We start from the raw sequence: 13559 nt of genomic DNA on the forward strand, positions 1-13559 counted from the left end.
TGATATATTCTTAAGTATGATCCTTTCTGTTATATGGAAGAGCAACTAATTTTGTGTGCTGATTTTCCTGATGCTATTTTCCAGAGAGTATTCATCAGATGGAAGAATTTTCACAGAAAATATTTAGGGGCTCGTGTACAAGTACAAAATCATTAACACATAAAGATAATTTGACTCCCTTTCTTTTCTACTATCTTGTTACTCTAGAAGAATACAAAGAGGCCTACTCTTATTCCAGGGGAATGTGTATTTCATCCTTTGTTGCTTCAAAGGAAAGACTCAGTTTTTCTATTTTTTTAAATTATTGACATATTTGTCACATGTTCCTACATGCTGTTCTAATATTTTCCTTCTATACTGAGAACTTTAGTGATACTGAAGAGTTCGAGAAGTGTTTTCTTCACATGTTGAGATGATTATGTAATCTCTGGCCTTGTCTTTATAAAACAAATTATTAGACTCTCATTTTTTGGAAGTTGCATGTGTGCACTTCCTGCTATACTAGGTAATATTATTTCCTTCTCCCGTCTCTGAGTAGTTGAAGATTACAAGTTGTAGTTACAGTTTTCCTTGTTAAAAATTTTTGGAAAATAATCTCACTAAGATTGTAAAATGTATAGTTTTGAAAGACATAAGATAGTTTTCTGTTAGTAATACAAGATAGGTATAAAGTGAATTAGGTATATTTCGACTCACCAAGATTATATAGGTAATGGAATATTTTCTCTGAATTTGTCCAATGCAAATTGACTAGACATTGTTGATGTATTTATTGCTTCTACATATGTATATAGGCGTTATAATTATTGTATATAGTTTTTCTTATATTAGTTATAACTTTTTAAAATTTTTATTAGACAAAAACAGGGGAGATGTGGTGATGTTTTGTGCTGAAATGTGGTGATATTTCATTTGTACTTTAATAAATAAAGCTTGCTTGGAGATTAAAGGAAAAAGTCAGCCATTATAAGTAAACACAGAAGTAGCATGCACCTTTAATCTATCAGTTGGGAGGCAGGGATCTTTCTGAATCTCTGTGAGTTCAAGGCCACACTAGGGAACATAGCCAAGCATGGTGACATGTGCCTTTAATCCAAGACCCACCATAGAGTTCTGGAGCTCTCTACAGACAGACAGGAAGTGACAGAGATTAACAGGAAGAGGAAGTGATGTAGCTTGGTTGAGAAAGCCAAGAGAGAACAGAACAGAAAGGCATATTGTCATGACTAGACAGGAAGAAGCTCTTTTTGGAAAGTGCAAAGTTGGTGAGGTGAGGTTGGCTGGTGGCTTGTCTCTCTCAGGCTTTAACTCCAAATTCTGGCTGTTTTTATTTAATAAGAGCATTTATTAATTTATCAACAGCAACCCAATAGGCAGCTGATAATAATCATAAAGCCAGTTCTTATGATGTAAAGCTGCATTCTGGTCTCTATGGTTAGAGCATGATTATTAGAAAAAAACTGTAAAGAGGAAATGAAAGTAAAATAGTTTTTTAGATGAGAAAACTAACCATTAGAAACTGTGACCAGGAATATTTATACTACAAAAAATAGTCTTTTGTAGTCTTTGGTAGTTCTTATAATAAAATATTTGTATTAAGACACATGAATTCCTACAACAGAAATTTGAGAAATTCAGAGAGATTTGATGGTCAGAGTCATCTAAAATTCACACATACTACAAGAAATCAATTTGCCAAGTTGTTCTTCCCATATCAATTCCATAATTGTGTCTTTTATAGTACATTTAAATTTAAATATGCAAATAGGGAAAGCTTGACTTCTTACTTTCCAATTTGTATGTCCTGAATCTCCTTATGTGGTCTTATTGCTCTGGCTAGAATTTCAAGTAATATATTCAATATGTGTGGGGAGAGCAGACAGCCTTGTCTCATACCTTATTTTAGTGGAATCACTTTGAGTTTCTCTCCATTTAATTTGATGTTGGCTGTTGGCTTGCTGTAAATTGCCTTTATTATGTTTAGGTATGTTCCCTGTATTCCTGATCACTCCAAGACTTTTATCATGAAGGGGTGTTGGATTTTGTCAAATGCCTTTCTGCATCTAGTGAGATGATCATGTGGTTTTTTTTCTTTGAGTTTGTTTATATGGTGTATTACATTATTGATGGACTTTCTTATGTTGAACTACCCTTGCATCCCTGGTATAAAGCCTACTTTATCATGGTGGATAATTGTTTTGATGTATTCTTGGAGTCTGTTTGCCAGTATTTTATTGAGTATTTTTGCATCAATGTTCATGAGGGAGAATGGTCTGTAGTTCTCTTTCTTTGTTGTATCCTTGTTTGGTTTAGGAACTAGGTTAATTATAGCCTCATAGAAGGAGTTTGGTAATGTTCCTTATGTTTCTATTGTGTGGAACAATTTAAAGAGTATTGGTATTAACTCTTCTTTGAAGATCTGGTAGAATTCTGCACTGAAACCATCTGGTCTTGGGCTTTTTTTGCTTGGGAGACTTTTAATGACTGTTTCTATTTCCTTAAGGGTTATTGGACTATTTAAATAGTTTATCTGGACTTGATTTAACTTGGGTATGTGGTAGCTATCCAGGAAATTATCCATTTCTTTTAGATTTTCCAGTTTTGTGGAGTAGAGGTTTTTGAAGTATGACCTGATGATTCTCTGGATTTCCTCAATGTCTGTTATGTCCCCATTTTCATTTCTGATTTTGTTAGATTGGATGCTCTCTCTCTGTCTTTTGGTTAGTTTGAATAAGGGCTTGTCTATAATGTTGATTTTCTCAAAGAACCAACTCTTTGTTTCATTAATTTGTTGTATTGTTCTCTTTGTTTCTATTTTATTGATTTCAGCTCTCACTTTGATAATTTCCTGACATCTTCCTGGGAGACTTTGTTTCTTCTTGTTCTAGAGCTTCCAGGTGTGTTGTTAAGTCAATAGTATGAGATTTCTCCACCTTCTTTTATTTTTCTTTTATCTATCTATTTATTTATTTATTATTTATTTATTAATTTATTTTTAAATTACACTCATGATATTAATCACATTTGTATTATTCATAGATTACATTCGCAGTATTCATTTAAATATATATAAATGTGTGTGTGTATATATATATATATATATATATATATATATATATATATATATATTTAATTTTAAATGTTGAATGTCATTTATTCAAAGGGGGAGGGGTAGGAGGTCTTAATTACAGGCTTACAGCACAATGCGAAGGCTCCAGAAGGCAGGAGTTCACTACTGATGTTTTACAATCTTGCATCTTAGCTCTTAACACCCATTACTCAGGATACACAGACAAGAAACTTTCCTAGGAATTAGCATTGATAGAATATCAAGGTCAAGGTCCACAAGTAAGACAACTGTTACCCAAAACAGGGGCCAGGGACCTGCAGGTCCCCTTTTTATTAAAAAATGAGCTTCTGACATGGATTGCATCAGCAGCAGGTCACCTTACCTAACATGGAGACGCCTGCCCAGGCCACACAGGTGCTCTGTCTTAGGTTGGTGAGTGCCCCCAGTCATTACCTGTCTTTGAATACTCATTATTATACCAGCTCAATTGTGTGTGAGCTGCATGGTTAATTGCTGCCAAAGAGCTCAAAGTGGCACAGGGCTTGCAATCTGTGTGTTCGATATAGAAAAGACCAACAGAGGTCCTATCTCACCCATAGCCAGTAGGCTAAAGGAAACTGAGCCATTCCCTTCCTTATCGAGCCATACTATACTTTGGAGTCCTTATAAGATAGTATCCCAAAAGCAACTGGAACTTGAGTTTATAAATTTTTAATTTTCAAAGCTAATCGAGATGTATATAACTACTGAATTAAATTTATCATGCCTAATAGAATGAAAGATTAACTAACTGTAGTAGCTACTTTTGTTGCCAGGGTCTCCCACTGTGCTAGCTGTAGTAAGCAATTATGAAATGGTAATCCCAGAAACAGTAGCAGCAGTGTGCGCCATTGTTATAACAGCAACAGCGGCAGCAGCAATGTCAAATTCTCTTCTGGATTGTGTGGACATCCACTGGCATGGATACAACTCCAGTAACATGAACCACCAAGGCCCCTTTTTCTTGATCCGACCATGACTTTTGCTGGCAGCTCTTCTGGAAAATAAAATCTCATGGCTGCAGTTCCTAGGTTTATATTAATGCTTGCCAAAACTGGCCATATTGGGCTCTCAATCTCCATTGGCATCAGAAGGGTAGATTTTTTTCATGATGACCCATTAGGTCTCTGTCACGTTGGGCTTCAGTAGCAGCCACAGGGCACATTCAGTGTTAAGGAATCCAAAGAGGAACATCATTGTCCTGAGGAAAGATATAAACCAAACTCCGGGGCCACACCAACACTAGATTGAGTCTCCTCCACATGCTAGTAGAAAGATCCTTCCATCACTCCACAATGTGATTTGCAACAGGAACCCTCCAATGCTTATTTGCATCGGATCCTCCAGCAAAATCCATGGATAAACTCCCGCAGAATCCACCGATAAAAAAAATTAAAATATATAAAACAAGGGAAAGAATAGAATGTGGAGAGGAATGATGAGTCCCTGGTTCTCCCTTTTTTTAAACTTTAAACATGTTTGTTTGTTTGTTTGTTTAATATTTCAAATTTTTCTGTTTATTTCTTTTTTATTGTTTAAAATTTATTTATTTATTTATTTTTCTATTATCATCTTGATAGAGTATATATTCTTATCATAATAGTGAGATCTTTCATTTACAATAATTGAGAAAAACTGAAATTTATTATAAGCCACAGTCATCCTAGGGACTTCCATGATTATATATATATATATATATATCCTCCATGGATCTGTGGGATGTACTCTGATTGTTCTTTATTTTATATCTAGAATCCACTTATGAGAGAGTACATACCACGACTGTCTTTCTGGGTTTGGGTTACCTCACTCAGGATGATTTTTTTTAGTTCCATCCATTTGCCTGCAAATTTCATGCTTTCATTGTTTTTGTCTGCTGAGTAGTACTCCATTGTGTATATGTACCACATTTTCTCATCCATTCTTCCATTGACGGGCATCTAGGTTGTTTCCAGGTTCTGGCTATTATAAATAGTGCTGCTATGAGCATAGCCAAGCATGTATCTTTATGGTATGAATCAGCATTCCTTGGGTATATGCCCAAGAGTGGGATGGCTGGGTCTTGAGGTAGTTTGATTCCTAATTTTCTCAGAAACCACCATACTGATTTCCACAGTGGTTGTACAAGTTTACATTCCCACCAACAGTGGAGGAGTGTTCCCTTTGCTCCACATCCTCTCCAACATTGACTGTCATTGGTGTTTTTGTTCATAGCCATTCTAACAGCTGTAAGGTAGTATCTCAGATTCGTTTTGATTTGCATTTCTCTGATGATTAAGGATGTTGAGCATTTCTTTAAATGTCTTTCAGCCATTTGTGATTCTTGTTTTGTGAATTCTCTGTTTAGCTCTTTAGCCCATTTTTTAATTGGACTGTTCAGTACTTTGATATCTATTTTCTTGAGTTCTTTATATATTGTGAAGATCAATCCTCTGTCAGATGTGGGGTTGGTGAAGATCTTTCCCATTCTGTTGGCTGTCTTTTTGTCTTATTGACTGTGTCTTTTGCCATGCAAAAGCTTCTCAGTTTGAAGAGGTCCCACTTATTAATTGTTGTGCTCAGGGTCTGTGCTGTTGGTGTTTTATTTAGGAAATTGTCTCCGGTGCCAATGCATTCAAGAGTACTTCCTATTTTCTTTTCTATTAAGTTTAGTGTAACTGGATTTATATTCAGGTCTTTGATCCACTTGGACTTGAGTTTTGTGCATGGTGACAGATATGAATCTATTTGTAATCTTTTACATATTGACATCCAGTTATGCCAGAACCATTTGTTAAAGATACTTTCTTTTTTCCATTGTACAGTTTTGGCTCCTTTGTCAAAAACCAGGTGTTCATATGTGCATGGACTAATGTCAGGGTCTTCAACTTGATTCCATTGGTCCATATGTCAGTTTTTATACCAGTACCAAGCTGTTTTTATTACCATAGCTCTATAGTAGAATTTGAGGTCAGGGATGGTGATGCCTCCAAAGGTTGCTTTATCATATAGGATTCTTTTAGCTATCCTGGGTCTTTTGTTTTTCCATATGAATTTGAGTATTCTTCTTTCCAAGTATGTGAAGAATTATGTTGGGATTTTCATGTGGATTGCATTGAATCTGTATATTGCTTTTGGTAAGATTGCCATTTTTACTATGTTAATCCTACCTATCCATGAGCATGGGAGATCCTTCCATTTTCTGATATCTTCTTCAATTTCTTTCTTTAGAGATTTAAAGTTCTTATCAAAAAGGTCCTTCACTTGTTTAGTTAGTGTTATCCTAAGGTATTTTTTATTATTTGTGGCTATTGAAAAGGGTGATGTTTCTCTGACTTCTTTCTCAGTCCTTTTATCATTTGTGTATTAAGTCCATTTGAGTCATAACATCTGTTAGGTCCTTTATTTCTTTGTTAAGTTTCAGTCTGGTAGATCTGTCTTTTGGTGAGAGTGGTGTGTTAAAATCTCCCACTACTAATGTGTGGGGTTTGATGTGCATTTTAAACTTTAGTAGTGTTTCTTTTATGAATGTGGGTGCTTTTGTATTATAAATGTTTAGAATCGAGACTTCATCTTGGTGGATTTTTCTGTGATAAATATGTAACATCCATCCTGATCTCTTTTGACTGATTTTAGTTCGAAGTCTATTTTATTAGATATTAGGAAAGCTACACCAGCTTGTTTTTTAGGTCCATTTGCTTGGAAAGCCTTTTCCCAGCCCTTTACTCAGAGGTAGTGTCTGTCTTTGAAGTTAAGGTGTGTTTCTTGTATGCAGCAGATGGATGGGTCCTGTTTTCTTATCCATTTTGTTAGCCTGTGTATTTTTATAGGTGAGTTGAGACCATTAATATTGATGGATATTAATGACCAGTGATTGTTAATTCCTGTTTTTTTTGTGGTTGTGTTGTGTTGTATTTCTTTGGTGTATGTTGGTATGGGATTACCTTTTGCATGATTTTTCATGGATGTGTTTAGCTTCTTTGGGTTGGATTTTCCCTTCCAGTTCTTTCTGTAGGGCAGGGTTTGTGGATAGGTATTGATTAAATCTGGTTTTATCCTGGAATATTTTGTTTACTCTGCCTATGGTGATTGAGAGTTTTGCTGGGTATAATAGTCTGGGTTGGCATCCATGGTCTCTTAGTGTCTGCATAAGATTTGTCCATGATCTTCTAGCTTTCATAGTCTCTATTGAGAAGTCTGGTGTTATTCTGATGGGTTTGCCTTTATATGTTACTTGTCTTTTTCCTTTGTGGTTCTTAATATTTTTTCTTTGTTCTTTGTGTTTAGTGTTTTGATTATTATGTGGTGAGGGGACTTTTTTTTGATCCAGCCTATTTGGTGTTCTGTAAGATTCTTGTATCTTCATAGGTACTTCTTTCTTTAGGTTAGGAATGTTTTCTTCTATGATTTTGTTGAATATATTTTCTGTGCCTTTGAGTTGGTATTCTTCTCCTTCTATCCCTATTATTCTTAGGTTTGGTCTTTTCATGGTGTCCCAAATTTCTTGGATGTTTTGTGCTATGACTTTTTGTCTTTAGTGTTTTCTTTGACTGATGAATCTATTTTCTTTATTGTGTCTTCAGTGTCAGAGATTCTCTGCTCCATCTCTTGCTATTGGTTGGTTATGTTTGTTTCTGTAGTACCTGTTCATTTAGTCAGGATTTCTATTTCCAGTATTCCCTCAGCATGTGTTTTCTTTATTGTCTCCAATTCATTTTTCAGATTTTGGAATGTTTCTTTCATCTGCTTAATTGCTTTTTCTTGGCTTTCTTTGATTTCTTCCCCTTTTTTGTTCATTTTTTCCTCCATTTCTTTAAGAGAGTTTTTTATTTCCTTTTTAATGGAGTTTTTATTTCCTCATTAAGGGAAGTTTTTATTTCCTTTTTAAAGGAGTTTTTATTTCCTCTTTAAGGGAAGTTTTTATTTCCTCTTTAATGGAGTTTTTCATTTCCTCCTTAAGGGAACTTTTTATTTCCACTTTAAGGGAATTTTTTTATTTCTTCTTTAAGGGCCTCTATCATCTTCTTAAAGTCATTTTTAGGATTGATTTTTTTCTGATTCTTCTGTCTTGGTATGTTCAGGTCTTGCAGGTGTAGAATCACTAGGTTCGGATGTTGCCACATAGGTCTTTATGTTATTACCTGTATTTTGGCACTGGCATCTACTCATCTCTTCCTCTGCTTGGTGCAGGTGGTGTTTCTGAGAGTACCTCTCTTGTTCTAATTTTTAGTCTTGATTCACTAGGAGTTCTTGGTTAAATTGGGGCTATTGAACTGTTTCTTCAGGAGCAGCTGATCTCAGTCGGTGAAGTATATACTTATGATTCTGGTGATCTGGTTTGGTGGCTGGGCAGCACCTTCTTCTTTGTTCCCAGGTCACATTTTGTTCATTCGTCAACTCCTCAGCTGATCTTGTTTCTTCAGACTTCAAACTGTAGGGATCTGAATCCTCTCCCAGATAGATTTCAGCTGAGTGGGGTAGTCTCACCAACACCTCCAAGTTGTTGGGTTTCTCAGGATCAGCAACTGGGCCCTGAGTTGGCCTCAGATGGAGTGTTCATATTTGGTCTGGTTCCATCCCACAGAGATAGCTTCTTACCCAGGTTTTGGGGTTAAAGGTGTCCCTGTTCCAATCTCTTGATTAAGAGCTTATTTTCACTAGCTCTTCAGTGGATAATTGCTCAGTTTCTGGTCTTTATTGCAATTGTGTTTTGGCGTCTGCCTGATGGGCCTACCTGCCTCTGAGGACCACCTCTGGGCCTGTCTGTCTCTGCCGGCCACCGCTGTCATGCCTTTCTACCTCTGCAGACCCCAGCTGGGACTGTAGCAGAGCCTATATGTCTCTGCCGGCTGCTGCCAGGCCTGTCTCACTCTTTGAGCTGCCTCCAGGCCTGTCTGTCTCTGCTGGCCACCTCGGGGCCTACCTGCCTCTCCCAGCCACCACCTCCATCGCCGCCACCGCCGCCACCGCCGCCATGCCTTTCTACTGAGATTTCTCTGCCTTCTTTATGTTGGCATTTAGTGCTATGTATTTTCATCTTTGCACTGCTTTCATAGTGTCCAATAAGTTTGGATATGTGGTGTCTTCATTTTCATTGATCTCTAGGAAGTCTTTAATTTCTTTCTTTATTTCTTCCTTAACCCACTGGTGATTCAGGTGAGCATTATTCAGTTTCCATGAGATTGTAGGGTTTTTATAGATTTTGTTGTTGTGGAAATCTAAATTTAAAGTATGATGGTCTGATATAATGCAGGAAGTTATTCCAATTGTTTTGTATGTGTTGATATTTGCTTTGTGACCAAGTATGCGGTCGATTTTAGAGAAGGTTCCATGGGGTGATGAGAAGAAGGTATATTCTTTTTTGTTAGGATGGAATGTTCTGTAGATATTGATTAAGTCCATTTGAGTCATAACATCAGTTAGTCTTTTTTTTCTCTGTTAAGTTTCATTTTGGGGATCTCTTCAGTGGTGAAAGTGGGACATTGAAGCCTCCCAGTATTAATGTGTGGGGTTTTACATGTGGTTTAAGCTTTAGTAATGTTTCTTTTACATATGTGGGTGCCCTTGTGTTTGGGACATAAATGTTCAGATTTGAAACTTCATCTTGGTGGATCTTTATTTCCTGTCATGAGTATGTAATGCCCTTCTTGATCTCTTTTGATTGATTTTAGTTTGAAGTCTATTTTGCTGGATATTAGGATGGCCACACCTGCTTGTTTCTTAAGACCATTTGATTTTCCTAACTTTTTATTCTTAGGAAGTGTCTATCTTTGAATTTGAGGTGTTTTTCTTGAATGCAGCAGAAAGATGGGTCCTGCTTTTATATCCATTCTGTTAGCTTTTGTCTTTTTATAGGTGAATTAAGTACATTGATATTAAGGAATATTTCCCTGTTTGCAGATGACATGATTGTATACTTGAGTGACCCCAAAGATTTAACCACGGAACTGATACAGCTTATAAACACGTTCAGCAACATAGCAGGATACAAGATCAACTAAAAAAATCAGTAGCCTTCCTATATACAATTGATAAACAGGCTGAGAAGGAAATCAGAGATACATCACCCTTTACAAGAGCCACAAATGATATAAAATACCTTAGGGTAACACTAACTAAGCAAGTGAAGGACCTATATGACAAGAATTTTAAGTCCCTGAAAAAAGAAATTGAAGAAGGTGTCAGAAAATGGAAAGATCTCCCATGCTCATGGATAGGCAGGATTAACATAGTAAAAATGGCAATCTTACCAAAAGCAATCTACATATTCAATGCAATCCCCATCAAAATATGAACACAATTCTTCACAGACTTGAAAAGAATAATACTCAACTTCATATGGAAAAACAAAAAACCCAGGATAGCCAAAAGAATCCTGTACAATAAAACAACCTCTGGAGGCATCACAATCAATAACTTCAAGCTCTACTATAGAGCTACAGTAATAAAAATAGCTTGGTACTAGCATACAAACTGACATGTGGACCAATGCAATCGAATTGAAGACCCTGACATTAATCCACATACCTATGAATATATAAATTTTGACAAAGAAGCCAAAAATTGAAAATGGAAAAAAGAAAGCATCTTCAACAAATGGTGCTGGCATTACTGGATATCTATGGTGTAGAAGGCTGGAGATAGATCCATATTTGTCACCGTGCACAAAACTTAAGTCCAAGTGGATCAAAGACCTCAACATAAATCCAGCTACTCTGAACCTGATTGAAGAGAAATTAGGAAGTAGTCTTGAACATATTGGCATAGAATATTACTTCCTAAATATAACACCAGTAGCACAGACACTGAGAGAAACAATCAATCAATGGGACCTCTTGAAACTGAGAAGCTTTTGTAGAGCAAAGAATATGGTCAACAAGGCAAAGTGACAGCCTGCAGATTGGAAAAAGGTCTTCACCAACCCCACATCTGACAGAGGACTAATATCCAGAATATATAAAGAATTGAAGAAATTAGACATCAAAATGCCCAACAGTCCAATTAAGAAATGGGCTATAAAACTAAACAGAAAATTCTCAACACAGGAAACTCAAGTGGCTGAAAGACATTTAAGGAATTGCTCAACATCCCTAATTATGAGGGTGATAAAATCAAAACGGCTCTAAGATACCACCTTATGCCTGTCAGAATTGATAAGATCAAAAACACTGAAGACACCTTATTCTGGAAAGGATGTGGAGCTAGGGGAACTCTTCTCCACTACTGGTGGGAATGCAAGCATTTCAACCACTTTGGAAATCAATATGGTGCTTTCTTAGAAAACTGGGAATCAAACTCCCCCAAGATCCAGCTATACCACTCTTGGGCATATACCCAAGAAATGCTCAATCATACCACAAGGGCACTTATTCAGCTATGTTCATATCAGCATTGTTTGTAATAGCCAGAACCTGGAAACAACCTAGATGCCCTTCAACTGAAGAGTGGATAAATAAAATGTGGTACATACATACAATGGAATACTACTCAGCAGAGAAAAACAATGGCATCATGAGGTTTGCAGGCAAATAGATGGATCTAGAGAAAAAAATCATCCTGAGTGAGGTAACCCAGACTCAGAAAGACAAACATGGTATGTATTCACTCCTAGGAGGATACTAGATGTAAAACAAAGATGACTAGACTGCTACTCACAACTCTAGGGATGGTACCTAGAAAACAGAACCCAAGAAAGACACAAGGGCCATCCAATGACAAAGAAATGGATGAGATATACATAGAGAACTTGGATGTGAGTGGGGATAATGAAGGGCAAGGTTTGAGGTAAAGAGAGCTTAGGGGAGAAGGAGATCCCAGCTGGATCAAGAATAGAAATGGAGAGCAAGGAATAAAAGATCATGAGAAATGAAGACCACATGAGAAAAGGGAGAAGCAATGTGTTAGAGAGGCCTACAGAAATCCACAAAGATATCCCCACAATAGACTACTGGCAATGGTCGAGAGACAGCCCAAACTGCCCTACTCTGGTGATAGGATGGCCAAGCACCCTAATTGTTGTGCTAGTAACCCCATCCAATGACTGAGGGAACTGGATGAAGAGATACACAGCCAGGCCCCAGGTGGAACTCTAGGAGTCCAATTTACAAGAAGAAGAGGTTTTGTATGAGCGGGAATTGTTGAGACCAAGGTTGGATAAAGAACAGGGACAAATAGCCAAATGAATTGAAACACATGAACTATGAACCAATAGCTGAGGAGCCCCCAACTGGATCAGGCCCTCTGGGTTAGTGAGACAGTTGATTAGCTTGTTCTGTTTGGGAGGCATCCATGCAGTGGTACTGGGACCTGTCTTTGGTGCATGAGCTGGCTATTTGGAACCTGGGGCTTATACAGGGACACTTGTGTCAGCCTGGGTAGAGGGGACTGGACCTGCCTGGAATGAATCTACCAGGTTGAACTCAATCCATAGGGAGGGTCTTTGCCATGGAAGAGATAGGAATGGGGGGGTGCTGGGTAGAAGCTCGGGGCGGGGCAGGAGAGAACAAGGGAATTCGTGGATGATATGTAAAATTAAATTAAATTATAAATACAAAAAAATAAATTTGAATATGCATGAAGAGGGCCCTTGTCATTTCTTCTCATATCTCATATTTCCTCTGTAGATTATTTCTATCAATGATATCTTAAGAGCTTATTGAAAAGTGGAATCTCAGTGCAGAGTCTTTGTAATATTTTTCTAATTTTAAAAAATAATAGGTAACTTGAGTTATGTGTTTGTGCATGTGTGATTATGTGGACATGTGAGTTCAGATAATCTTGAAGCCCCAAAGAAGGCATCTGATCCTTTCAAATTATTGATACAAGTGGCTGTGAAGAGCATTTTGCTGGGGATACATATGAGGACCTCTGCAAAATAAATATGTGATATTAACTACAGAAACATCAATTCAGCTTCTGTAATGTTCTTTCCATCTGTTTATCAAGACATACCACTATCTTCTAAGTTCTTCTGTTCTAACTCCTAGCATGCATCGGAATCTTGTTCCCATTGTTTTGCAAGGAGGTATATTGTTTTACCCTCATTGACAAATACTTTACACTTTCACAAATATCCTGTCTTTTTCTCTCACCCCTCAACTGCATCAAAGTCAAGTGTTCAGTCTGATATTAAAATAAGAAGTTTGAATTTACATTGAGCACTTCTGCATTTTAGAGCAGAGAAGAGTATTCCACTCTGCACTATTGCCGAATGGCTAGGTCTTAGGAAATGTATTGCTGAGTAGGTTATAAGAGACAATGTAGGAAGCAATACTAGACATGATATTGCTAGGCAACATCAATGGAGAAAATAGTGAGAGTCATTTTATAAGAGATAGGACTTGCAATGTAATCCAGCATATTTTGGCTATGAACCAACAATATATTTCCCAGTGAGAATTCATTAAATATGAGTTCAGGAAGATGAATTCTCTCTGATCTTTTGAAAACAATGTCTGCATATTCATAACAA

The sequence above is a fragment of the Peromyscus maniculatus genome, chromosome 1 (assembly GCF_049852395.1).
Source record: "Peromyscus maniculatus bairdii isolate BWxNUB_F1_BW_parent chromosome 1, HU_Pman_BW_mat_3.1, whole genome shotgun sequence".
NCBI lineage: Eukaryota > Metazoa > Chordata > Mammalia > Rodentia > Cricetidae > Peromyscus > Peromyscus maniculatus.